The sequence below is a fragment of the Pinus tabuliformis genome, chromosome 8 (genome assembly GCF_031772625.1).
Source record: "Pinus tabuliformis cultivar Carrire ecotype Pingquan chromosome 8, CPIR1, whole genome shotgun sequence".
NCBI classification, from domain to species: Eukaryota; Viridiplantae; Streptophyta; class Pinopsida; order Pinales; family Pinaceae; genus Pinus; species Pinus tabuliformis.
In genome coordinates this window covers 1,861,932,815-1,861,959,529 of record NC_142294.1, presented here as the reverse complement: position 1 = coordinate 1,861,959,529, position 26,715 = coordinate 1,861,932,815, and positions in this window count along the sequence as shown.

Genomic DNA, 26,715 nt, shown 5'->3' with positions numbered 1-26,715 from the left:
GGTTGCAACTGGTTGAGTTTGCATTGAATTGATTATGTGGGCATTGATGTCAACCTTGATGGTTAGATGATGGTAGTGTGTGGTTGATGGTTCCTCATGTGCTAGTGGTGTTTATGTTCTTGTTCATGACCTAGTGTAGGAATTGGAGGATGACTTGTTGCAGTAGTGTGATGGCCTGATGATGACGATGGAGATGTGATTCAGTGTGTTGCAAATGTGTTGAAACTTGTGCAAGTGCTAGAGAAGAGTAGAGGACTTGTTGGTAGTCATGTCAACTCTTTATTGTTGGCCTTTAGGTCAACTTGGCAATGGAACTTGGGAGACATGTTTGATCCATTTATAGAGGTGTCACAATGCTTAGTAGTTGTTTGGAGGAATGTACAGGATTTGGAGAATGTGATTCCAGTGGCAGAGTTTTAGAGCTAAGGTTATTATGTTTTTCCTTATGCTCTACCCCAACCTCTGGGAGATAGGCTCATGCGTGTGGTTGGAAGGCTCCAACTGAAATTTGGCAGGCTTCTGAGTGCATAAACAACTAAGGTATGCTAGTTTTGTGGATGCGGTTAAGCCTTAAAATGAAATTTTCTCTGCAGTCCTCACGCATTTATGGAGTATTCCAACTTGTATTTTTGGGGAAGCTTCTAAATTAATTATATCAGGTTTAAATTGGTTAAGAAAGTCCTCCAATGGGTGTGAACACCTTAAGTTCACAAGTAGTGCTGATAGTAGTTGTATTTCGTCAACTTTGTGCACTGTTGATCCTAGTCCAAAAGTGTATTTTGCCCTACATTTTTTCTATTCTTCACCTTGGAGCTGGGTGATGATTGGTTCAATGTGAGAGTGAGTTAGAGAAGGCTTCCCAGAGGAAACATGCTTCATACCTAGCTTTGAGTAGACATACTTTAGAGTAGGAGTGCATATGGATGCAGAGTGAGCAGAACAAAGTGTTGTAGTAGAATTCTGAAGCAAAGAATCAATTTTCAGATTGCAGATCAGAGATGCAAAGAGTTGGAGCAGATTTTGTTGGTAGAGATGGAGAGATTGGTATAGATCCATGTTTATAACTCTCACATTGGTTTTGCAAGTGTTTTTGGTGCTTTTGGCAAATAAGTGTGCGATTTAGTTTTTATACATGTGATAATATTGTGTAGCTTTTTTTGAATGGATTGTGGCCATTATTTGCTTGAGTAGAGAGAATGTTGTTGTGGTATTTTTATATCATTTGCAGAGAGTCTTTCTGCTAGTTGAGAAAGGAGTCTTGGGATCCAGTGTGAAAATATATTAAATGAGGTCCGCATAGAGTAGAGGAGCATTGACTTCATGAGAGTGGAGAAATGATTTAGTAGAATTGGTGAAAGGAAACATTTCTCCATCCAATCAGAATTGGATAGTCCAATCATAGTTGGATAGTCCAATCATAGTTGGGTGAGGATCATTGATCATGTTTCCTCTCATCAGAAGGTTGTCCATAGATCCATGTGAGAACATAGTCTTTCAAGATGATCAGTAGAGTCGAGTCTCCTGGTTGATGGGTGTTGGCCAATAGTGTATGAGGTTGAGTCTCCTCATTTATGGGAGTCATATATATATGTAAAATACATCTTTGCTTGACGTAATAGATATTCAGAGCAACAAAACAACAACAAGGGTGGTTTTTCTCCAAGATTGGTTTCCACCAGATATCATGTGTTCGCATGTGTGATTGATGTGTTGTGCATATTTATTGTTTATATCACTGCTTATGGTTTTTTATTTATACTAATATGCTACACATGTTTGTGAGATAATTTATTTAGGTTGTTGGTTAATATATCCATGATTTTGTAGAGAATATTTAATTGGTAAAAATTTCTAAGAAGACACACTACTAATTCACCCCCACCCCCCCGCATTAGTACTCAAGATTTCCAACAATTGGTATGAGAGCCGGGCTTTCGGTTGCAACTTGATATTTGGGGAGTATATCTGGGGTTTCTTAGCAAAAAATTGAATTTTTTTCAAAATTACTTCTCAAGGAGTGTCTACCATCATTACTACAAATTTCAAGGTATGGCACAAAAATGTTAAATCCCGATTTTTTCCTTATGGATCTAAAACTTGGATATTGGTATGTGAAGGATGTGGAAATGATCGAATTTCATAAATCTTCAAGAATCTTCATGATGGTGATTTTAAGAAGCTAGTAGGTTTGAAATACACTAAATAAATGTGGGATGGGCTAGAGTCCATATTTGGAGATAGTACCAACAACAATAAAGAGAATGAGAAAAATGGCAACAAGAAGAAGAATTAGAAGAAGGGCCTTCAAAATCAAGAAGTTCATCCACAATAGTCTCATATTCCTAGTGAAAATGGTTTAGCTAATAATGTGTTAAAACCAAAAGGTCAAGAAAAAAAAATATTGCAACAAAATGAATCTGAAGGTATGGATGTTAATGATTGTTTTTTGAATTAAAATTTTGAGGATTCATATTTTGATCGTGTTGAAGTTCCTAGTGAAGATGAGAATGATATTAAGGTTCTTAGAGCTCATATTTCTAGAGTAACAACTGCAGGCAAGAATCAAGAAAAACTATTGTAGATATGTAATGATAAGGAGACCAAGCTCAAGGAGGAGACAATTAGCTTTAGGAATAAATTGGTAGAAGAAAAAAGAATTGAATAAGGTACGAGGAAGAAGTGTAAAGAGAAGGAAGATGGGTGTGAGAGATTAGAAGTTGAAGTGATGCCTTTGAGAAAGCAACAAAAGATGGAGAACAACATTGTGACCTTAGATAGTTTGCTTGAGATCCAGAGATCATCATTAGATAAATTTGGTCTTAGAATTCACAAGGGTAAGTGTAGTTTTCATGAAGGAAAAAACACCAAAGTTTAACCTAAATAACTTATAATGAACAATACCAACAACAAGAGTAGCAAAGAAAGAAACCAACAACAGATCAACCAACAGAACTTGTGTAGGTTTTAACCCCGTACATAAATTACCTGCATATGAATTCTAAAACACAGAAAATAAACAATGCGAGAGCATAACACATAAAACACATATACATAGAGATTTTCCCCTGGATCCCAAAACCAGGACTACTATCTTGATTTTTCATTATGTTCCTTTCAATGTTATAATACATATTTATACATGCCGAAGCATCCAATACCATGGACCGAAAACCATCGCGTCCAATACCATGGTCCCAAAAATCATCGTGTCCAAAAACATGTGCGAAAATCATGCAAAAAACCATAGGTGGGTCCGCCCAACCTAACATCGAGTCAAAAACCATAAAGTGGGGTTACGGGTACACCTCAAACCCCCTGTGACCCCCCTGCTACACAATCATTGCAACGAAGGGGGGTTCCACCCCCCCTCTAACCCCCCAATTAACTACATAGGCTAGTCGTGGAAAGAATATAACACAACCCAACATTCTCCCACTTGTTATTTTCTTTCCACAGGGGGCCTGTTGTTGGGAAAAGTATCCAATACGGAATGACCCTATCCCACTCTAAGGGTGATAGTACCTCAGCAACAATCAAAGCAAAGCTATTCGAGATTACTTCATTATGAGATGTAAGAGAGAGGAGAAAGAGATCCACTAACCGTTATCTTCCGCTAATGATTGATCCAATCTTCCCTCTTTGTTGCTTGCTCTTTTACTGGCCCAGCTACACCAAGAACCTGCAAAGTAACAAGAAAAGGAAACTACAAGAAGCATACATTCATAACTGATTCAAGGATTAGCATAAATCAAATATACAAGTATCAATACGCCATTGAGACACATGCATATAGAAGAACCTCAAATGCTTTATTAATGGAAGAAGTAAAGTTCTGAGAGTGTTACAACCATAAGAGGCCCAATCCAGCAACACCTCCCAGCAGAAAGAAATCTCCTCTTCACCTCCTTCAAAGCAATCACCCAATAGTTCTATACTCAAACCAACAGCACTTCCTTACATTCACAAGATTCCAGCCTCCTTAGACCTCATGAGAGAGCTCTATATATAGGAGTTTTGGAGAAAGGATGAGTCAGCTTGAGGCTGGCATGAAGCTGACTAGTGTCCTCTCCCACTTCAGTTATTCTTCAGTTCTTGAGTCCACTTGGAGTTTCTTGCTTCCACTTGGAGATCTAGATCCTCTTACTCATCACAAGGCGAATTCCCTGATCCAAGTGTCATTTTGGAAGCTTCCTGGGCATTTGACACCTTGCAGAATGACTGTGCCACTTGGCCAATCTCGCCCAGCGCAGGTAGCCTTCATTGCTTTTGACATTCAGCATAGGTACAGAGTGGAGCAGTTGACATTCAGCGCAGATGCTTAGTGGAGCAGTTGACATGATCCAGAATTTGCTTGTTTTTTAGTGTTTTCAGGTGGAGAACTGATATTTAGTGCTGTGGTTTGCTGACCTTGTTCCTCTAGGGGTAGGAACAACATGTTTAGGGACTTTGGATCCCTTAGATTATTGACATTTCATGCTTCATGCTGTAAGGCACAAAAATGTCTATAACAGGGCCACAAGAGCGCTCAGTCATTTTTCCAACCCTGAAATGCCCATTGTCTCTCTACACCAAGAGAAGTTCTCAGAGCTCATAGATTTTGTCAATGCATCTATAGTATTCTTCAAAGTGTCCACCTTTACCAGCAACACCTTTTTGTCTTCTATCATATCCCTCACAAAGTGATACTGAACATCAATGTGCTTTGTCTTTGAATGATATGCAGGGTTCTTTGCCAAGAAAATTTCACTTTGGTTGTCACAATCTATCCTTATAGCTCCCTGTACTAACCACATACTTGAACACAATCTCTGCAACCAAACTACTTCCTTTCTTTCATGAATGGCTGCGATGTATTCTGCCTCTGTAGTTGATAGTGCCACTACAGATTGTTTCTTACTCATCCAACTAACTGCACCTCCAAATAGGTTAAAAACATACCCACTTGTAGATCTTCTCTGATCCAGATCTCCAGCCCAATCTACATCAATAAAGCCATAAATATCCAACGTTCTATCCAATCCTCATCTTCCTTGGTAGCACAAACCATAATCACTAGTTCCACGCAAATACCTGAAAACCCGCTTCACTGTTGTCTAGTGATCCTTCCCTAGTTTTGACATAAACTTGCTCAATACTCCCACTGCATGTGCAATGTCTGGTCTAGTACAGACCATTGCATACATCAAGCTACCGACTGCACTTGCATATGGAACACAGGACATGTCCTCTTCCTCTTCTTATGTCTTGGGACACTATTCAGCAGATAACCTCACACCTACAGGAATAGGAACCTTCACCATTTTACTATCCTGCATATTAAACCTCTGTAGTATTGTCTCGACATACTTCCTCTGGTTTAACCAGAGCTTCCTCTTTTCCCGATCTCTTTTAATTTCCATGCCCAAAATATAGTTTGCAGCACCAATATCTTTCATGTCGAATTTGGAGGACAATTGGGTCTTCAAATCCTAGATAATTTCTTTGTCATTTCCAACCAACAACATATCATCCACATACAAGACCAGATAAATAACACAGTCATGAATTAATTTAAAATACACACGGTGATCTGATTTGCTTCTGGTGAAGCCAAGTCCCCGTATAAATGTATAAAATTTTTGATACCACATCCTTGGTGACTATTTTAACCCATACAAAGATTCTTTAACTTGCATACCAGTTCTTTCTTACCCTTCACGCAAAGCCTTCAGGTTGCTTCATGTATATTTCCTCTTCCAGATCCCCGTGAAGAAATGTTGTCTTCACATCCATTTGTTCTACCTCAAAATCAAAAGCAACAACAATAGATAAAAGTAATCTAATAGAAGTTACCTTAGAAACAGGAGAAAAAATATCACCAAAATCAATTCCCGACACCTGGGAATAACCTTTTGCTACCAATTGAGCTTTGTATTTCTCCACCTTTCCTTCTGCATTTGTCTTCTTATTGAACACCCATTTGCTGCCAATGGGTTTCATTCCAGCCGGCAACTCCACCAGATCCAAAGCCTCATTTTTGTGCAAAGATGACATTTCATCGACCATGGCCTCTTTCCAGAGTTTGCCATCCTCTGAATCTACTGCTTCCTTCACACTTTTGAGATCATCGTCAGTAATAGATAAAGCAAAATTGGAACAGAAAGCAGATGGACTATACCTTTTTGGCTACCTTCTTTCTCGAACTAATATTCTCACACCCGGAGTTTGTGGCTCTTCATCATCTGATTCCTCCTCTGTCGAAAAGTGTGATTCTTCCTCCTTAAGCTCAAACTCTATCTTCTCAGGTTCCTTTGGTTGGAATTCATGTTTAATAACATATTTTAGCTCTCTCAACACCACATGTTGGATGTACACAACCTTCTGTGTGACTGGGTTCCAAAGCTTATAACCCTTTAAACCATCCTTATACCCAATAAAGATGCACTTTTCAGATTTACTATCCAACTTGGTTCATTTCTTCTTGGGAACATGTATATATGCATCACATCCAAATACCCTCAGATGTGAAAGAGAGGGTTTCTTACTAGTCCACTTATGGAGTCTTATCCTCCAATGCTGATGAAGGTGACCTATTGACCAGGTAACATGTAGTATCCACTGCCTCTGCCCACAATTCCTATTCTAACCTGGTACCACGCGTGCTTCTTGCCCTTTCCATCAACGTTTTATTCATTATTTCTGCAACTCCATTTTGCTGAGGTGTATATGGAGTAGTATTCTATCGTGCTATACCACACTTCTTACAAAATTCTTTAAATTCCTTGCTGCAAAACTCTCCACCATTATTTGTCATCAACACCTTTATTTTCTTCTCTGTCTGATTTTCCATGAGAGCCTTAAATTCTTTAAACCTGTCAAAGGCTTTAGATTTCTTCTTAAGGAAATATATCCATGTATTCCTTGAGATGTCATCTATAGCACTCATTACATCGGGTGATGCTCACAGGGGTGAAGAAGTGGGATTGAAACTAGTGAAATAAATCACATAGCGTCAATCATCACTTCCGGGATCATGAGAGCATTGGTACAGGATGCACAGAGATGACTTGATACATGGACCAACCATGCATGGGATGTTATGTGAACTTTATTACAACCATATTATTATCATTGATTCATTATTTAATGTTGGCATAGGGTCTAGTAATTAGTGGTTTGAGTCAGTATGGTGATAAACATGTTTAGGAGTAGTTTATGTTATCATTTTGCAACCACATCTATGGGCTAATGATGATGTAACGACCATGATGTCTCATATTTTGTGTCGTTGTTCCATATGTAATTATTCTAGTAACAATCTATTTCATTGATATATTCATGTAAAATGTTCATGGAGCCATGTACTTGTATTGTACTTATCTTTGAGGCATCTAGTCATGGGTCATGAGGTCATGCTATAGTCATGTATGATATCTTTTATGTCACTGATACAACCATGTATCTAAAATTTTATATGTATCTTATTCATGGTCTTATGGATTCTTATTCTATATGGTTCTCCTATTTGTGGCAAGGAAGGATTGTTTGAGTAGAAGCAGTTCATTGTAGGTTGGAGTTGATTTTGGAGATGGCATGTGTTCAAGGGGGGCATCTTATTTACTCTTGTTTACTTCAGCCACCATTTTTGGCATCATGGTTTGCTTGGAGTGTTCATGGTGTGCCTCATGTAGTAGTGTTTTTGTAGCAATGGGTTATACACAAAATGACCTCCTCATCATCTCAGTGGAAAAGGATACTTTGACTGGAATAAAAAACCAATGTTTCAGGCCCATTTGCCAAGGTAATGCACCCTAAAAATAGAAAAAAGGAGTTATAACACTCCTCATGACTTATAAAAGGGAGTTAGTTCTTAGGTTAAGACACTATTTTTCCTAAAGGGAAGCCTTACTGGATATTTATGACATTCTGGAGGTCGAAGTGCGAGTTTACTGATTGACACTCCACTTTACACTCAAATGTCATCTCGAAAAGTAGGAAACATCCGCCTCAATATTAAATAATAACATTTCTAATCCTACTAGAGTTTCATGGGAAGGGAAAGAGCATTAAAGCGAGGAAACATCTAATATTTTTCCTCATTGCAACTCATGAAGGAATTAGCAAGGAGAGAGGCTCTCCTCATCTATAAATTAGAGGCTTGGCCATTGTAACAAGGATCTGAATGTGAATATTGAGACAAGTATTGGTATGTTGTCGAAGAGTTGAGGGAAAGAGAGGGAAAGAAGCTAAGGAGCTAAGGGAATACTTGTTTTAGTAACCATGGTTGTAATCATTCTTCTCTCGTCTCATAATATAGATCTACTCCTGTTTTTTCCACTTGATGATGTTGAAAACTCTTTTCTGTATATGTTGATGCGAATTTGAGATTGATGGTTCTCTTAGATGCATGCTAGCTTTATATATTCCTATATGTTAAATTTTTTCAATCATCAAGATGTATATGCTGTGAAGGTTACTTCTTGTCTTGCCTATGTGTAGGTTCTCCTTTAAGAGTAGGTGAAGCGGCCCTCCCTTTGCCACATTGGGATCTTTAGCAAAGCTAAACTAGAGACAGAGAGGTAACTTTTCTCTTTTACTTTTTTGACTATAAGAGTAACATAAATATATGCACGTATCTTTGAATAGTTGCAGGTCACCTAATTTCATCTCTGTTGGGTCTCGGGAGACTTGAGAGGGTTTTTCTTTCTACAAACACCCATGCATTAATCCTTACAACAAAATTTGCGACTCCATTAGGGAACCCTATTAGTTCTCAGTTTTACTCTCCATGTTTGTAGATCTCTCTCTCTCTCTCTAGGCCTTCTTGCTCTTTTGGATTCACATTCTGATCACCCAGTGTGCTTCCCGACCTCTTCTGCTACTCACAACTTCTGATCAGACCCTAACTGGACCCTCTTTGCACCCTATTTCTTTGTAATGCACTCCCTTGTGTAATCCAGAGCACTACAACACTCCCCAATGTTTGGCACAGAGCATTAGTCCTGATGCTAACACTCTGCTTGTCCTTCTAAGGAGTGTTACTGAACCAATATCTTGACGTCTACCCATTTATGTAGCTTCTTAGGTTGATAGGTTGCCTGCGCTTTGGCCTTGGGATCTACAACTATGAAGTTTTCTTGGTTAACTGCTTCCATGGTCATTTTTCCTTTTAGAAAATATCTTAATTGCATTTGAGTTTTGAAAAAATAAAATGGAAAAATTTACTTTACTTTTCTTTTTTAGCTAGTTTGTTTCTGTTTATATTTTGTTAGTTGTTAGAGCATTGTATGTCTGCATTTTTGTGTCTGTATTTTTACTGCATTTGGATGTGTATTACTGAAATGAAGTATAATCTATCATTGTCAGAAGCTATTTCATCAAATGAAAAGATTAAACATTTTTTCTTGCATGTTTGTGTCAGAGTCTCATTGAACTCCATACACCAACACCCCTTCAGAGACACTAATACAAGTTCAAAGAAAATCAACGCTTAATAAAAGTTATCAAAAACTATTTTTTTTGAGCTTACACATAGATTACTCTAAGCTAGAATCTTGGGCTAGGCAGTGGTCAATAAAACTACCAAGATTAAAAAAATGAGACTAGTGTCATTAATGAGAGTAAAATCATGTTGCACTCATATCATTCAGGACCGCTCCCCTTACAAAGGAGTTAAATGTAAGACAACATTGGAGTGTGAGAGAAGGTAGCTCACATTTGATTGCATTTCTAGTGGGTATTATTTGTACTAGGGATCCCCTTGGGGATATTGGAGCTAAGTTAGGGACTTAGGTATCCAGCCCACATAGTTTATTTTCTACGACCATGTCCCCCCTAGTGGTGTCTTTGATTTGAGGTAACCTTGGTGGCCATAGTTTTTAGGGATGAACACAAGGTGACTGGGGTGGGCTTCCCTCGTACCTAAACAGATGAACCTGCTTCATATTTTGTTTGCTAGGAGGGTGCTCATCTTCACAAGGGGGCTTTGCCCCTCACACCGAGGTTCATATGAAGCTCATGAGAACTTATAATTGTACATTTGGTCGTCTCTCTCTTTTATCCACTGTGATATTGGGTTTCATGTTGCGGTGAATGGTGGTTATTAGATAAAGTTATGTTCTCTCACTTCATTTTGATTGCCTTTGGAGTATTAATTTATTTTTAGGCGTTGGATTGTTGACACTGAGAGTATAAAACATATCACTTTAAATTTTTTGATAAAATCTATTGTCATCGTGGCTACATTCAGCCCTCATCATCTATCTAGATGACAATAAGGTATTCCTCCATTGACTCTAAAGGACCTACTGAACTTTGGTGAGTTGGTTTCTCCCTCTCCAGAAAATTAGTCTCCAATGTCCAACACTAAATCACATAAAAATTCCCAAGACACTATATTGTCTGAGGAGTAGGACCTCCTTACAAGCCTCCCCTCACTTACCCTCTTTGACCAGTGTTGGTTTAGGTTTCACCTATAGCTTTCATATCTTTATCACTACCCACATTCAATATTCCTCTGATGATTAATGGGTCATGGTCATTTTTGGACAATGTTTCTTTGCTATCACTTCCCCCACCTATGGTCAGTAATACGTAGTTTATTAGTTGTCCTACTATTCAGACTATGCCTAGTCCAAGCAACCTAGTTACACCAACTCTGAGTAGAATCCACCACATCCCTATTTCTACCCCTTTCATGTCAGCTCCTGGATCTTCGACTATTGCTGCTACTAGTGGTGTTAGCATGATTGCCTTTAGTAACCCTTTTGGTTAGAACCCATTACTAAGTTCTAACCCCTAGTTTCAGATGCCTGGGGGCAATGTTCGCAACATGAATATACCAGACAAGGGCATTACTGTTCTCCTTTTGCCTATAGGAAAACTTGGTTATGCACTAATCAATTTACCTCCTCCAAGTGGACATTATTCTAGTGTAAGTCATGTGCCTAATCAAAACTATATGGCTAGCAGTATCCCTCAACCCAGTGTTGCTACATCCATTTTGGCATCACCTCCTCAACAAAAATTGAGTCAAGGGGGAATTTTTTATCCTGTGGGAAACCAATATTTTCCCTCCCAGCCTAATATCCCATATGTACTGCCATCTTATATGAATACACCACCATAACCCATAGGTTATTATCTGATGAATCATTTGTATCCTTTTGGAAACAACTTGATGGGGGCACCCCTTGGTCCTTCAAGTAATTCTTCATCACCTTGGTTAGACTTGGGGGTACCTACACCTTTTCCTTTTATGGAAACACTTGATATCCATGATCTATATAAGTTGAATAATGATCCCATCAATCATATCTTCCGTTGTCCTCCACTCTCACACAAGATATTTGCCAAAATTCTGAAATTTGAAGGGAAATAAGGGGATGATCCAGTTACACATGTAACCACCTATCATTTATGGTGTGTATCAAACTTCGTGGTTGATTACAGCATCCATCTCAAACTATTTCCCTACACCCTTACTAGAAACGCTGCCAAGTGGTAGATTGAGCTATCGCACGCGTTGGTCAATACCTTTGGTGCCACGGTAATGGAAGTCTTAAAGCACTTTTAGCTTCCTATCCACTACGAAATTGGAACATAACTCATCACTACTCTATGCCAAGACACCTCTACCCACATCTCTGATCATATAAATGAATGGAGACTGTAACAACCCTGGTGAAAATTCCATGTAAAAAGATATAAATACCATGGATGATAAGACACGTATTCCAAGATGAATGGTGGGATGGACATCCTGGTGGGTGTTCATTTGGTTGTTTATGGTTAAGGAAATTGGAAAAGGAAATGGCTAAGGCATTAAAGAGGAAAAAAGGTATTTTGGCACATTTGTTTATGAAAATAATGGAAATTAGGAGAAATAGGAGGTGAAAGGTCACAAGTTTTATGTGAGGAGGAAAATGAAGGAAAATAATGGAATTTAGGAGAAATAGGAGGTGAATGATCATAGGTTTCATGTGACAAGGAAAATGGAGGAAAATAATGGAAAAATGAAGAAAATAGAGGCCTCATTCATAAAAAGGCTTCTGAGGATCAGTTGGAAAGCTTCTTCCTTTCAGCGTGAACCTTTTGTCAGTTCAATTTTGGAGCTCTCTCATTATTCTATCTCTCTCTCTCATACTCTTGGATACTTAGAGTTTTCTTGGAGAACTCTTGGAGGGTGTGGCATACTTGTCACACGGAATCTGTCAAGGGTGCGGACACGACTGACCTTCCTAGAAGTCTAAGACATTCTAATGAAAAACAAGACAAAATGGAGTGATCTTTCTCTAAATACACCTTTTACAACATGAAAACTACAAGTGTTTAGGCTTACCTTATTCCAAAACGCTGTTGTTGAAATCCGTTCTTGACGATCCGGATGAGCTCCTCCTTCAAGTCAATTCCTGCAACCACAAACAATCAAACAATTACCAAGCACTTGCATTTCATATAATAAAACATATATTCAACATGCAGACCAAGGAACACATGAAATAACTCATTAACATAAGCTATTGAGAAAAATAAACCAGTTTGTATTAATAACGAAACAAAGAAACTCTTACAACCTGGCCTTGGTGTTGTGCAAGTTCCTCCCAGGGTCCATCAAGGGTTTTCCTCTACTTTGACAAAGCTCACCCTCTCCCAAGTAGAATCAAGTGAAGACAATCTCTCCTCACAAAGGCTCTAATGGAAGACCTAAATCCTGCAGCATTTACCCAAAGAAAATGTATAGCTCCAACCTCTTCTCCTTCTGGCTCAATGCCTTTATTTATAGTGCTGTAAAGAGGTTATTCAGGTCCACTATCAATGGGATCATCCCCCTCTTTGGGTGGGATAGCTCCCTTATTGATGGGATAAGTTCCCCTTTAATAGAGATACATGAACCAACTGGAGGCGCATCCATTTCATCAAACCGACCTCTAGAATGTTCTAGAAGTAACCACAAGTAACTTTTTCAAGATAAAACTCGCGCATTTTGCCTTTTACAGAGGGACGCACCTGTCCCTTTACATACAGAGCGTCCATGGACGCAGTTTTTGTGAACAAGGTCCGCGTCCCCGCAGGTAAGACTAGAGAGAACCTGCGACCCCAGAGATAAACATGATTTTTACAAGACTTTCTCTCTTCTTTGAGTTTGAGATGGATAACAGAGGCATGAGACTTGCCTAAGAGGGTAGCATGACTGTTGATTTGAGCCATACTAACTGTAAGTAGTCAAGGTGACATTTTTTAGTGTAACAGATTGCCCCCTAAAGTGCGAAGCCTGAAATAGAATAGGGTTTTGTAATTCTAGGAAGGGTGAAGCGCTTTATCATTTCAAGGATTGCCTTGTGGATGGCCTGATTGGAACCTGCAATTTTCAACACAAAATACATGGATAAGATTATATCATCACTGAGGTAGGCATTCCCATACTCAGATTCAAAACTTTAACTAATGGACTAACTACTCTGATACAGGAATGATCTTGCAGTACATCATTTTTATAGACTTTTGTAGACACAGTATGGACGCAGCCATCTGTTTATGATGAGCCTACATAGATAATGAATACAAAACTCCTCGCAGCCTGGATGGTAGAAACTAGATCCAGGGTCTTCACTTCTACTTCTCGAATTGGTACGATTCTAGCCATGTGATTAAATGATTCGATGTCGAACATGGTAGAAACCACTTGATTACCAGTCAATGATGTAAACTGTTAACAAGCGTGAGAGAAACCACCAGTAATGTCAATGGTCCTCAAAGTACCAAGCACAACCCGTGAAATGTGAATAGATGTTTTGATGTCGAACACTTCACGGAATCCTCTGATCGAAAGTCAATGATGTAAACTGACGTCAAAGGCGAGAAACCTGCCATTGATGCATGCAGACTTCAAGGTACTGTCGATTCCTAAGTCAACTTTCTAGATAATGTGTTGATGTCGATAGAAAGTGACCCGTTGCAGGCAAGCCCGCAACACGAAATCATTGTTCAAGTTGAAGAAATGTTGCTGTAAGGACTGACTCAGGGATGGTCAGATGGATGACAAGTATTTTGCAGATGAAAGTTTTTTGCTTGCAGACCTCTTGAACACATAACGACACGACAGATGGCTTGGTGACGAATAACTCAAAGTTAATCCCCGAAACCCGGTTAAAGACTTTCAAAGTGGTTTGGTCAACTGTGAGGTAAAAGATTTCCCAACCCAGGTGAATGAAAAGTGTCGTGTTCAAGAGCGGTAATAAAGTTTCTTCTGAGACAAAAGGTAACAAACAGGTTCATTCTTCTCTTTTTTCCCCCCACCATTTCTGGCAAGTACCTCTTTATTTTTAACAAGCTTGAGGAGGATAACATATGCTTGATTGTAAGCTCATCCTTCAGACGAGTCCAACCTAGTTTAAATTCGAACCCTAGGAAGGAGTGGTTCGTTCCTGTTTGTAATTGAACAGGTCCTCTACTGTAAAAATTTAACGAGCCCAGTATAGGAGAAACTCGGCGTTTTTCATTTTTAGAGAGTCTGAAAAAACTAAAGGAGACTCCATGTTGAACTTTTTCGTATATTCGTGTCCCTCAAGCCCGAAAAAGTATAAAATAATACCTGAGGGAACCGCTTGACCAAGGAGTACTTTCATATTAGTGTCGTTAATCTGAAAAGTAAAAAGCGATCAAGGACACGTCGTTTTATCTCCTTATCGAGTTCGAAACGACAAAAACCCGACAATCTTTTCCTGATTTTGCGGTCAGAAAAGAGCTATAAGGGGACCGTCTCTTAATTCCATTTTAACGAGTGTAAAAGAAACGCTCGGCAATCTTTCATGTTTTAGGAGTCAGAAAAGGGCTTAAAAGATGACTCTGAGGTTTCACTTTTTCATAAGTTTTAATGAGTTCGAAAAAGGGATAAAAATGTACTCATGGTTTTCACTTTTTCATAAATTTTAATGAGTTTGAAAAAATGATAAAAATGTACTCATATGGCCGACTTTCAATTTAATTTACGAGCAGGAAAAGACGGAAAGAACTCGGCATTTTCGTTTGTTTTACGAGAATGAAAGATAGCAAAATAATCTCGGGATTTTCATGAGTTTAACGAGTCTTGAAAATAACTGAAATTGACTCGAGATAGGTTTCATTTTTACAAAAGCTTGAAACAGATAAAAACTATGCTTCAAAGTAGTTTCATTTTTTCACAAGCTTGAAACAGAGAGAAAACTGTGCTTGATGCCCCCTAAGTATAACTGCTAGAGCGCATGCCCCCCAGCTTCATTTCATTCAATTGGTTGGATGAAATGAAGGTTCAAGTACGAGATCATTTGAAAGACTCGACCTAAAACTATAAGAAAATTATGCAAAAACTGAAATAACTAACCTAAAAACTTAACATTTATAAGATCTCGTCAATCTCTCAACTTAAGTAGAGGAGGATTTGTTTCATTTTTTAACGAGCTTGACACAGGAAAAGAACTATGCTCGGATTCGGTTTCATGTTTACGCAAGCTTGAAACAAAAAACTATGCTTGTTATAAGTTCGCATGCCCCCAGCATAATGATGCAAAACGAGGTACATCCCCCCAAACTTCATTTCATTCAACCAGCTGGATGGAATGGAGCTTTACTTTCAAGATCTTGTAAAGACTTGAAAAGGGAGTTGTTTCATTTTTTAACGAGCTTGACACAAGACAAAGAACCATGCTCATAACTACTCTCTACGATCTACCTAACAAAAACTCTACTCTAAAAACCTTGATTCATTTTTTAACGAGCTTGACACAAGACAAGGAACTGTGCTCTAAAAACCTTGATTCATTTTTTAATGAGCTTGACACAAGACAAGGAACTATGCTCATGATCACTATCTACAATTTACCTACTTAACCTACCCTTGTTTCATTTTTTAACGAGCTTGACACAAGACAAGGAACTATGCTCAAAAAGTTCGCATGCCCCCAGCATAATGATGCAAAGCGAGGTACATGCCCCCCAGGCTTCATTGCATTCAACCGGCTGGATGAAATGAAGGTTTACTTTCAATATTTAACTTGAAAAGGGAGTTGTTCCATTTTTAAGGAGGTTGACACAAGAAAAGAACTATCCTCAAACCTGATTCATTTTTTAACGAGGTCGACTCAGTAACAGGAACTATCCTCAAACCTGATTCATTTTTTAACGAGGTCGACTCAGTAACAGGAACTATCCTCAAAACCCTAGTTTCTACAATCTACCTACATATCCTAAAATCTAGCTGATTCATTTTTTAATGAGGTTGACTCAGTAAAAGAACTGTCCTCATACTAGCCTGTTTCATTTTTTAACGAGGTTGATACAGGAAAAAACTATCCTCGTTCACACTGATTCATTTTTTAACGAGGTTGACACAGTAGAAGGAACTTTCCTCACGCTCACTGATTCATTTTTTAACGAGGTTGACACAGTAAAAGGAACTTTCCTCATAACATCCAATTTCATTTTTTAACGAGGTTGAGAGAGGAACAAACTATCCTCGTTACATTGATCATGGTTTCCAACTGGAGGAAAGACATGTCGATGGACACACCTTGATCATGGCTTCCAAGAGGTCTTCATCCGAAGGAAGAATACTTCTTGGGAAGGAACACATGTCAAGGGACTCAAAAGGGATAAGAACATCGTGTTCAAGTAATCCCATAGAGTTTTCCATGTCAATTACCGGAGCTAAATCAAAGGAAGATGAGCAAACAGTGAGAGGCTCACTTACATCGGTAACTGAAATCATGGGACCAGTTGCCACATAATTAACCCGTGGCAGGGTAGATACCACTTTAGAATCAGGAACATTTAGGGGTGTCATATTATTGGTAGTTGAGACAAGACTAGGGAACGAAAGCTGGTCTACAGTTACAATACTGCCATCGTGAGGGAAAGACATCACGCGAAAGAGTGTCGATACGACAGCTTTCATTGCATAAACATAGTCTCGCCCAAGGAGTAAATTGAAATCCAAGGGACCTTGAACTACCATAAGATCAACACAAACAGTTTTACCTTCCAAGGTGATAGAAAACTTAGGAAGGATCCCTAAAGGTTCACTAATTGTTCTGTTAAAAGCTTTCAGATTCTGCGTAATAGGCGCAAGCTGAGGGGAACCCAAAGCTTTCCAAACAGCTGAGGATAAAATACTAACAGAAACACCTTCATCTACCTGAGTACGATGTATGTCCCTACCACCAGCCTTGACAATGATTTGGAAAGGGATGGAGGAAGGAAGACGAGGTTCTGTCAGTCTATTCCAATCAAAGGAAAAGACCTCAGTACTTGGAGGGGGTTCTGTAGAAATAGGTGAAATGCCCCCCGGCATAGAAGAATCCGATGTAACAAGAAGAACATCAGCGGTATGAAATTTACTCTCGAAAAGGAGAGTGTGATCGACCGAATGTGAAATTGAATCGACCACTTGATCAACTAATGGATCATCAACCTGAGTGACATGAGTTTCACTCTCCAATGGGAGAGTGTGATCGACTGTACTTGAATTTAGATCAGTCACTCCGTCAGTTGACGGTAGGTTGGGAGAAAGTTTACGGTAACCAGTTGGAAATTCTTGCTGTGGAACAGTAAGTTTTTCAAACAATGTTGAGGCTTCATCCATGTGAGGGCAAATGTGAGTTCGATGACTCCCTTTGCATAACTTACAAGGAAACCTAACTTTACCCTTTTTCCCAGGAACCTGACTATCACTGGTTGATGGATCAACAGAAAGTTGATGAGATTTTTCTGACCATACTTCCAAGACCTTTGGAATACCAGGACAATTGACAAGGAAGTGGTCACCCTTACAAAGCTTGCAAGGGTATTTGGGTTTACGGTGCATGTCGGAATTTTCCTCAACACAACTAACACTTACAGCCATGGTTGGTTGGTTGACTTCTTTCTTATCTTGCTTCTTCTTCTTCTTCTTCTTCTTCTTCTTCCCTTTCTTCTTCTTCTTAACCTCCTGGTTACTAGCATCAAGGCTTTTACCAGGCGAAGAGGAAGAAATGGAGGAAGAAAAATTAGGCGAAGAAGGTAAAGGGTCAACAGAAGCTTGGTGATGTTGAGATGGTGAACTCTGTTGAGGTGAAGCATCCGGTTGAGGTGGAACAATTGGAGTACTTTGGGCCAACGAAGTTGAAAATAACCATATTGGTAATCCTATTGTAAATCCAGGTAATGACAAAGTAGCCATATAAGGAGGACCAACATTTCCAAAATAAGGAAAAGTACTAGGATTCTCATTAGGAGGGGTTCCTAGGTTGATAAATTCCGGAACATTTGCCATTATATTCAACTTCAGTGAATTTTATTAACAATTTAAAACTAAAATTAACAATTAACAATTCACACTTAACAACTAAAATTCACAATTTACACCTATGGTCTCTAAAAGTAAAAACAAACAAATTAACACACGCTATCAAATCTAGGAGTCAAACCATACACAAACAGTAGCCTTCCGGACCGAAAACACTAGTTGGTGATGAATTCCAACATCGCCGAATTCAGTACAGAAGTGGTGGGTGGAACAGTTACCCCGGCAACCTGCTTAATGAATAGACCGGCACAAGTTCCTCCACTTTAACCGTCTCGAAGTGAAGTGAACCCCCCGGAAAATCCAAGTGAGTATAACCGACGTCTGCTCCAGGTACAGTGGGACCTTCCCTCCACCGTCACCTTGGTAGAACCCTAAATATTATGGTCACTAAGGTCACCAACAGTAACAAATACACCTGGGGGAACAGTCTAAACTCCGACAGCACGCAAGGGCAGAGTAGCAAGCTCCAATCCCCTTACCGGCTCCTTGACAATAATCCAAGGTTTACCGATAAGTGACCCCTGGCTCCTCGACAATGGTTAATCCGAGGTTTACCGTTTGTAATACGTACTGCCTGGCGTCGTTCCCAACGAGGGAGGAATGATCCCCTCACTGGTTCGGACACGAGCTCGTGCTTCTCCTTTAAGAGGAGCTTTCCCAGAATGTAACTGAAACAATTGGATTTGTTCTACTCAAGATAGACTATCTGTTTGGTTTTGTAGTCTTGGAGAGTTAAGTACTCACCTACTCCAAGACCCTAGCCTAAGCTATGTTGGTGTTTCAGAGCCCTAGAAATGTAAAAATTACTAGATGAATTTTAATTAAGCGCTGTGTTATTAAGGCTGTTATTACTCAAATGGGTAAATGGAGATGAAACCAATGGTGTTATGACCCGACTCAACTGAATGCAATCGAATATGATAATGCAATCCTTTCAATTCGATGAATCCTAACTAAAGTAAGGAGAGAGTTTCCATTCACTTCCAACAATGCAAAAAATTGATCACTAAGAGAAAATATAACAAATTTTCTAATGCACTAATTTTATCATGAAAAACTAATGCAAATCAATTCCAAACCATTTTTGTCATTTTTATTTTTGTGTAAATTCAAATCAAAGAAAGCTGATCTAAATCTACGATTGATTTTTCAGAATGTAAACTATGCAATGGTAATCTAAGCACAATTCACTTGAAAAGCATGCAAATGTAATCTATGCACATTTTTCATTAATATTCTGAAAATGAGAATTCTAATTATGCAAACGTGATCTATGCAAGAGAATTCTCAAACACAAGACGATTCTAATGTGATCTAAGAACCAATCAAGTGCAAGTCGAGAAAATTGGGTGAGAGTTCCAAAGATCAAAACATAAAAACACTCAAAGGCGATTAACACTCATACACAATTTAGCCCCCCCCGGCGAATGAGGGGGAAATTTTTTTGCAAAAACAAAAGCAAAGAGATGCAAAATTGTGAAAAGACTGAGACAAACCTCCAAGTAATGATCAAAGGAAATCAAATCAAGAATTTCTCAAGAAAAAGACTCAAAACACCCAATTGATGAAAGCTAAGAGCAGGAACAAGCTTAGGTGAAAATTTTTGACAGGGTACTAAAGGATCTGGGCAGAAAACACTAAGAAAAAACAAAATCTAAAAGCAATTAAAGCAAAAATGGAGTTTTCCTAAATTTTTACAGGAAGACGCAGGCAACCCGTTAGAACAGGCGCGGGCCCGCTCTGTGCAAACGGCAACAGCGCGTCCAAAGACGCACTGTGCAGTACTCAGAGGGTGCGTCCTTCTGGAAAAGTTAAGAAAAACCAAATCTAACTAAATCTAAAGCTAAGCCACCCAAATACTAATTCTCACAGTCAAAAACCAGAAAATAAAAATGATTTTCTCAAAGCAAAGTTCATATAAAGGAAAAGACTCTCTCATTAATGGATCCCCAGCGGAGTCGCCAATTTGTCACACGGAATCTGTCAAGGGTGCGGACACGACTGACCTTCCTAGAAGTCTAAGACATTCTAATGAAAAACAAGACAAAATGGAGTGATCTTTCTCTAAATACACTTTTACAACATGAAAACTACAAGTGTTTAGGCTTACCTTATTCCAAAACGCTGTTGTTGAAGTCCGTTCTTGACGATCCGGATGAGCTCCTCCTTCAAGTCAATTCCTGCAACCACAAACAATCAAACAATTACCAAGCACTTGCATTTCATATAATAAAACATATATTCAACATGCAGACCAAGGAACACATGAAATAACTCATTAACATAAGCTATTGAGAAAAATAAACCAGTTTGTATTAATAACGAAACAAAGAAACTCTTACAACCTGGCCTTGGTGTTGTGCAAGTTCCTCCCAGGGTCCATCAAGGGTTTTCCTCTACTTTGACAAAGCTCACCCTCTCCCAAGTAGAATCAAGTGAAGACAATCTCTCCTCACAAAGGCTCTAATGGAAGACCTAAATCCTGCAGCATTTACCCAAAGAAAATGTATAGCTCCAACCTCTTCTCCTTCTGGCTCAATGCCTTTATTTATAGTGCTGTAAAGAGGTTATTCAGGTCCACTATCAATGGGATCATCCCCCTCTTTGGGTGGGATAGCTCCCTTATTGATGGGATAAGTTCCCCCTTTAATAGAGATACATGAACCAACTGGAGGCGCATCCATTTCATCAAACCGACCTCTAGAATGTTCTAGAAGTAACCACAAGTAACTTTTTCAAGATAAAACTCGCGCATTTTGCCTTTTACAGAGGGACGCACCTGTCCCTTTACATACAGAGCGTCCATGGACGCAGTTTTTGTGAACAAGGTCCGCGTCCCCGCAGGTAAGACTAGAGAGAACCTGCGACCCCAGAGATAAACATGATTTTTACAAGACTTTCTCTCTTCTTTGAGTTTGAGATGGATAACAGAGGCATGAGACTTGCCTAAGAGGGTAGCATGACTGTTGATTTGAGCCATACTAACTGTAAGTAGTCAAGGTGACATTTTTTAGTGTAACAATACTTCAATTCTTGGAGAAGGAAGGCAAAGGAAGAGCAGGAAAGCACCAGAGGGCATCGTCATTAGAAACTAAATCATATTGCTTGCAGGTACTGAGTTGGATGTATTATTTCTTCACTAGTTTTGGCATGCATGGCACATGCATGTGTTTTCTTCGTTATGATCTATCATTGGCATGGAGGATGGTCAAGATTGACAGTGGATTGCATAGCCTTGCCATTTCCTAGACAACCATGATGATTATGGGTTTACTTTCATTTCTTTGTTCTGGTTGGTTCTCATGTTTCATTAGAATGGGTTGAGTTAATAGTCCTGGAAGCCCTAGTTGAGAAAACGCTCTGGAAGCCTTGTAATATCTTGGGTTGAGTTACTAGTTGTTGAAGCCCTAGTTGAACAAATGCTCTGGAAGACCTGTAATAGCTTGGGTTGAGTTACTAGTCTTGGAAGCCCTGGTTGGAAAAACACTCTAGAAGCCCTTTGTGGGTTGAGTTAGTAGTCTTGGAAGCCTTGGTTGGAAAAATGCTCTAGAAGCCCTGTATAAGCTGTGGGTTGAGTTACTAGTTTTGGAAGCCTTGGTTGGACAAACGCTCTGGAAGCCCTATATAAGATGTGGGTTGAGTTACTAGTTCTGGAAGCCTTGGTTGGACAAACACTCTGGAATCCCTATATAAGATGTGGGTTGAGTTACTAGTTCTGGAAGCCTTGGTTGGACAAACACTTTGGAAGCCCTGGAAGGCTTGAATGGAGACCAATCTGATGATGGTTTTCGGTGATGTTTGACTGTGAGGTGCAATCACTATTTGATCAGTTGAGGTGGGTAGCCTTTGGAATCCTTGGATGAGTTTTGATTGACGTGTTCTCTGAGATCCAACATTCATGCTTGGAATATGGAATGGGGGTGATTGGCTGAAGAGAGACTTGGCTTAGCCAATCTATGTTCGGGTGGAATGTGGTAGTCCCATCTCTGGTTGGTTCATTACAATTATTAATGAAAAAATTCATTCCCTTGATTTTCATGTGGAAATGTACTGATGTATATATGGATTTTGATGACGGATATGTTTATTGTATTTTTGTTCTTATTATATTATTTATATGCAAATTTACTACTGGAAGGTTGATGAGCCTATGTATTGCAATAATAATGCTGCAACTCCCAGGGCTACCAACTTTACTTATCAACCTGGGGTTCATACAAACTTGGAGGTGACAGTGCTATATGCACGAGTAAAAGTGAAGGTACTGCGTGTTGTCACTGCTCATCTGGCAAGAGACCCCAGGGGTTCCAAGCCAGACTTCTATAGGGTCAGAAGAAGCTTAACTCTTTGATGGAAGAAGAGAAAATCTATCCTAAGGGAGAACTACTTCTACTACAGTATTGAAAAAAAAAACATGAAATGCTAAATCACACCATAACCTAACTAACCAATTAAAAAACTATGCTAAGCAGAATTGCTAAAACAGTCACTAAGATAAGGCTAATTATCTAAGTTGTAGAAGTAAGGAGCATCAAAACTAGACTAAGGTGTAAGCAAAGAACTAAACTAACTAGGGTTTCAAGTGGAAGAGCAGTTGGAGGACAAAACCAATGAAAGGAGGACGTGAGGGAGCAACAATGCATAAGCACCATTGGATCAGTTAAGTGAAAGGAAAATGAATGACGAAGATTGGATAGCAGGAGGTTACGTAGATAGATGAGCGAACAGGGTTAACTAACAGGGTGAATGGTGGAGATCTTATCGTGAAGGCATAAGTGAATGGAAGGACAAACAAGGGAGAAAATAAAATGAACAACAAAGATCGTGTCGCGAGGGATTAGGTGAGTGGATGGATGGATGAGGTTAACATGAGATGAATGGACAAGATTTAATCACGCAGGTGAAGTCAAGAGAAGGACGAACAAGGCTAACAGGAGCGATGAACGACTGAGATCTTATCACGTGGGTGAAGTCAAGAGATGGACATCGGAGATCATATCACGGGGAAAAGAAATGTGTGGAAATGAGGGAGTGGGTTTTTAAGGTGGTAAGTAGTTTCTAGCGCACCCTTCAAGCTATAAGCAGTATTTTGAAATTTCACACGATTAGCCATACCGCGCGACACCTAGCATGAGAAAACCACTTTTATCTCGTGCTCTCGGGCAAATAACGTTCATGCACTAATCCACGTGAGATTGCATGATAGTCGTTGGATTAGGCAGGGCTAGTCAATGGTGGAGATTGACCAAGCTAGCTGGCGATCGGCTGAAGTGACAACAGTCAAATCACACAAGGCAGATCGGTGGTGGGGGTTTAAAGCACCTAAAGGTGGTGAGGTGACACGATCGCTGTTGGATCAGGTGAGGCAGATTGATGGTGGGGACTTAAAGTTCATAAAGTGAGTGGAAGACTCCATGGGAGGTAGAAGTTGGAGAAAATAGTGAATCAGGTGGTGATTGTGAAGGTTTGTTGGTGTTCAAACGACAAGGAAGCGATGTATGAGGAACGTACTGGAGGTAGTTTCAAATGAAAACGATAGAGAAAACCAGTGAGGGTGAATGAGTAACTGCGTCAAACAACAAACCCATAGCTCATGTGAGAACTAGAAACCTATGTTTTTGGGGGTTGCTGAAGTGTCTCTTCCTCAATTCATGGTCCTAGAGGGAGGAGATGAGGCCAAGACACCTGTGCACAACCTGATAGTGATATTTTTCCTCTAACTAACCTGTGAACTGAAAGAAGGCATAAATGGAAGTAAACTACAACAAATGAAGCTACTGAAGTAGATGAATAGGAAAACCATGAATAATCTACGTTATATTTCTGTAATGAGAGTGAAACTACTTAAGTAGATAAACAATGAAAACCATAAGGCTACTTAAGAAGATGAACAGAAAACCATGAAACTACTTAAGCAAATAAACAAAATACAAATCTATGCTAGCATACATGTACAATAAAGAGGAGTTGTGGTTGCTTAAGGTCAGGCCCTAACGCAAGAGCTTCAACCCTCGATGTTAACTTAGAACTAGCTTAAACAAAACTCATCTTTATTATGAAAACTATGGATTACAGAATAAACTGCCACAAGTCTCTTGCAGCTTAGAAATAAAACAAAGTTTTTACAAATGAAGTTTGAATCCTACTAAGGTCCTAAGCCTCTCTATTTATACATCTGAAGTCTTTAACGACTTCCTTCCCATTAGGGAGGCTTGGATCCCAACTTAAGATAATCTGTTTTCTATCATTTTCACATGCTCGGCTGACTTCTAGTCTTCAAAGTGATGGTTGTGTGCACTCCGAGCCGATGGTGGAATATTTTAATGGAGGGGTAGTAAATGAGGAGGATTTACCTCCTATAGTTACTCTCCCTTTTCCCATTATAGTTTTACCCAAGGTCTTTGCCATTTACCTTGCATTTATCCTTTTATCCTTTATCTTTGCCATAGTTCCTTGCATTCATCCTTTATTCCTACATTACATGCACATTAGACCATAAAGCCAAATATCCAACTCTAACTCATCTCAAAAACAAAATATAATCAAAAGTAAGCAATAAGTTGTGAGAATAGTTGGTTTGACTAATATAGGAGGTGAATTAAGGCCCATATAATTACTCAATAATGAGGCTCATCAAAGGTGTTACATAGTGGTATCAGGGAATGGATCAAACACTTGGACTGGATGGGCTCTATCATAGGTGAAATGAAGAACAAAGGTTAAATTTTAGACCTTTATGTCATATATGTTATAAGTTTTCATCTGTGGCATATTAGAAGTTGGAAATTTGTCCATATTGAATGTAAATCCCACTGATAATGTGGTAAAAAATTCAGATCTTTGTTCAAAATACTTTAGGAATTATGATTTAAGGAAGATGACCTTTCTAAATGCACCATTAAATAGGTCATGTTGAATTTCTGAAATAACTCATCTTATGTGCGCTTGCCAAAGCTCAAAAATTGTCCACATTTAGGGGACATACCACTGATTATGTTGTAGCAATTTCAGATATTGTCTCACAATAGATTAGGAGATATGAGTAGAGGGAGTTGAGCCTTCTGAATGCTCCTAAAAGCAAGCTGCAAATAGGTCATGTTGACATTTTTGTTATAACTTTTCTTCTGGGCACTCTTAGGAGCTGAAATTGTTTTCACAATTAGGGGAACTGCCACTGATATTGTGATAAAAATTTTATACATTTATTCGGTATATTTGAGGAGATATGACCAGTGGAAGTCAATCTTTCTGGATACTCCTAGAATTGTGCACCAAATAGGATCATGTTGGTAATTTTTTTATAACTTTTCATCTATGAAATCTCAGAAGTTGAAAGTTGAACCATAGTGAGGGAAAATACCATTGATCATATGGTTCAGTTTCCATAACTTGTACTACTACATTTTAGGATAGGGAAAATATCACTAATCATATGGTTCAGTTTCCATAACTTATACTACTACATTTTAGGATATATGCATTGAATCATTCATTATATTAGTTTGCTTGCAAAGTGTTTGATGAAATGCTTAAATGGTTCAATGATTAATTGCATACAAACAGCTTGATAAAATTCCCCAATGAGTATGTTGTTTGTGGTTGGGGATAGTATTGATGTGTAATATTATTGTTGTAGTTGATATATTCTTACTTGTTATTCAAATAGTTTTCTATTTTAGTTTGCATGTAAAGTGTTTGAAGAAATGCTTACATGCAAATGTAATGGTATAGTAGTTGTTTGAAGAAAAATGTAAAAGTATGGTAATTGTTTGAAGAAAATGTTATTTTTTTTAGATGGGATAGTATTGTAGTATGATAATATGGATGTGGTTGATCTATGCCTATTTGCATGCAAATAATTTGAAGAATTGGATGTAAGGAATTTGAAAGGTTGCATGCAAGGAATTTGAAAAGTTGCATGTAAGGAAATGGAAAAGTGGCATGTTTTTAGTTATTATTTTACAAGTGAAATAAGTGAAATGTTTTTGAATTATTCTCATACAAATTTATGAGGAACAAAAATCAATTTCTTTTCAAGCGTAGTTAAATTTAGTAGAGCTTTGGAGATCTCATTTCCATAATTGGACATTGGAGATCGGGCCATTATAGTAGCTTCCTCCTTCTACCTTAGTGTGGACCATGGATAGTAAGGAGGTATGCTTATAGGTTGTGAGTATTGGTGAATGTTGATTTCAAATTAATAGAGACAATGTCTTGATTTTTGGAACATGTGACTGACTGTGTATGAATTATAGGTCACTTACATGTTGATTTCATGATACCTACTTACATCCTTGTATATTAGGTTACATTTTTTAATGTTTTGATTACATGTCTTGTAGGTCGATTACAAGAATTGATCTCTTATGTTCAACTACATGTGTTTATGCGTAGGTGTAGTTGATTTGGCATTTCTT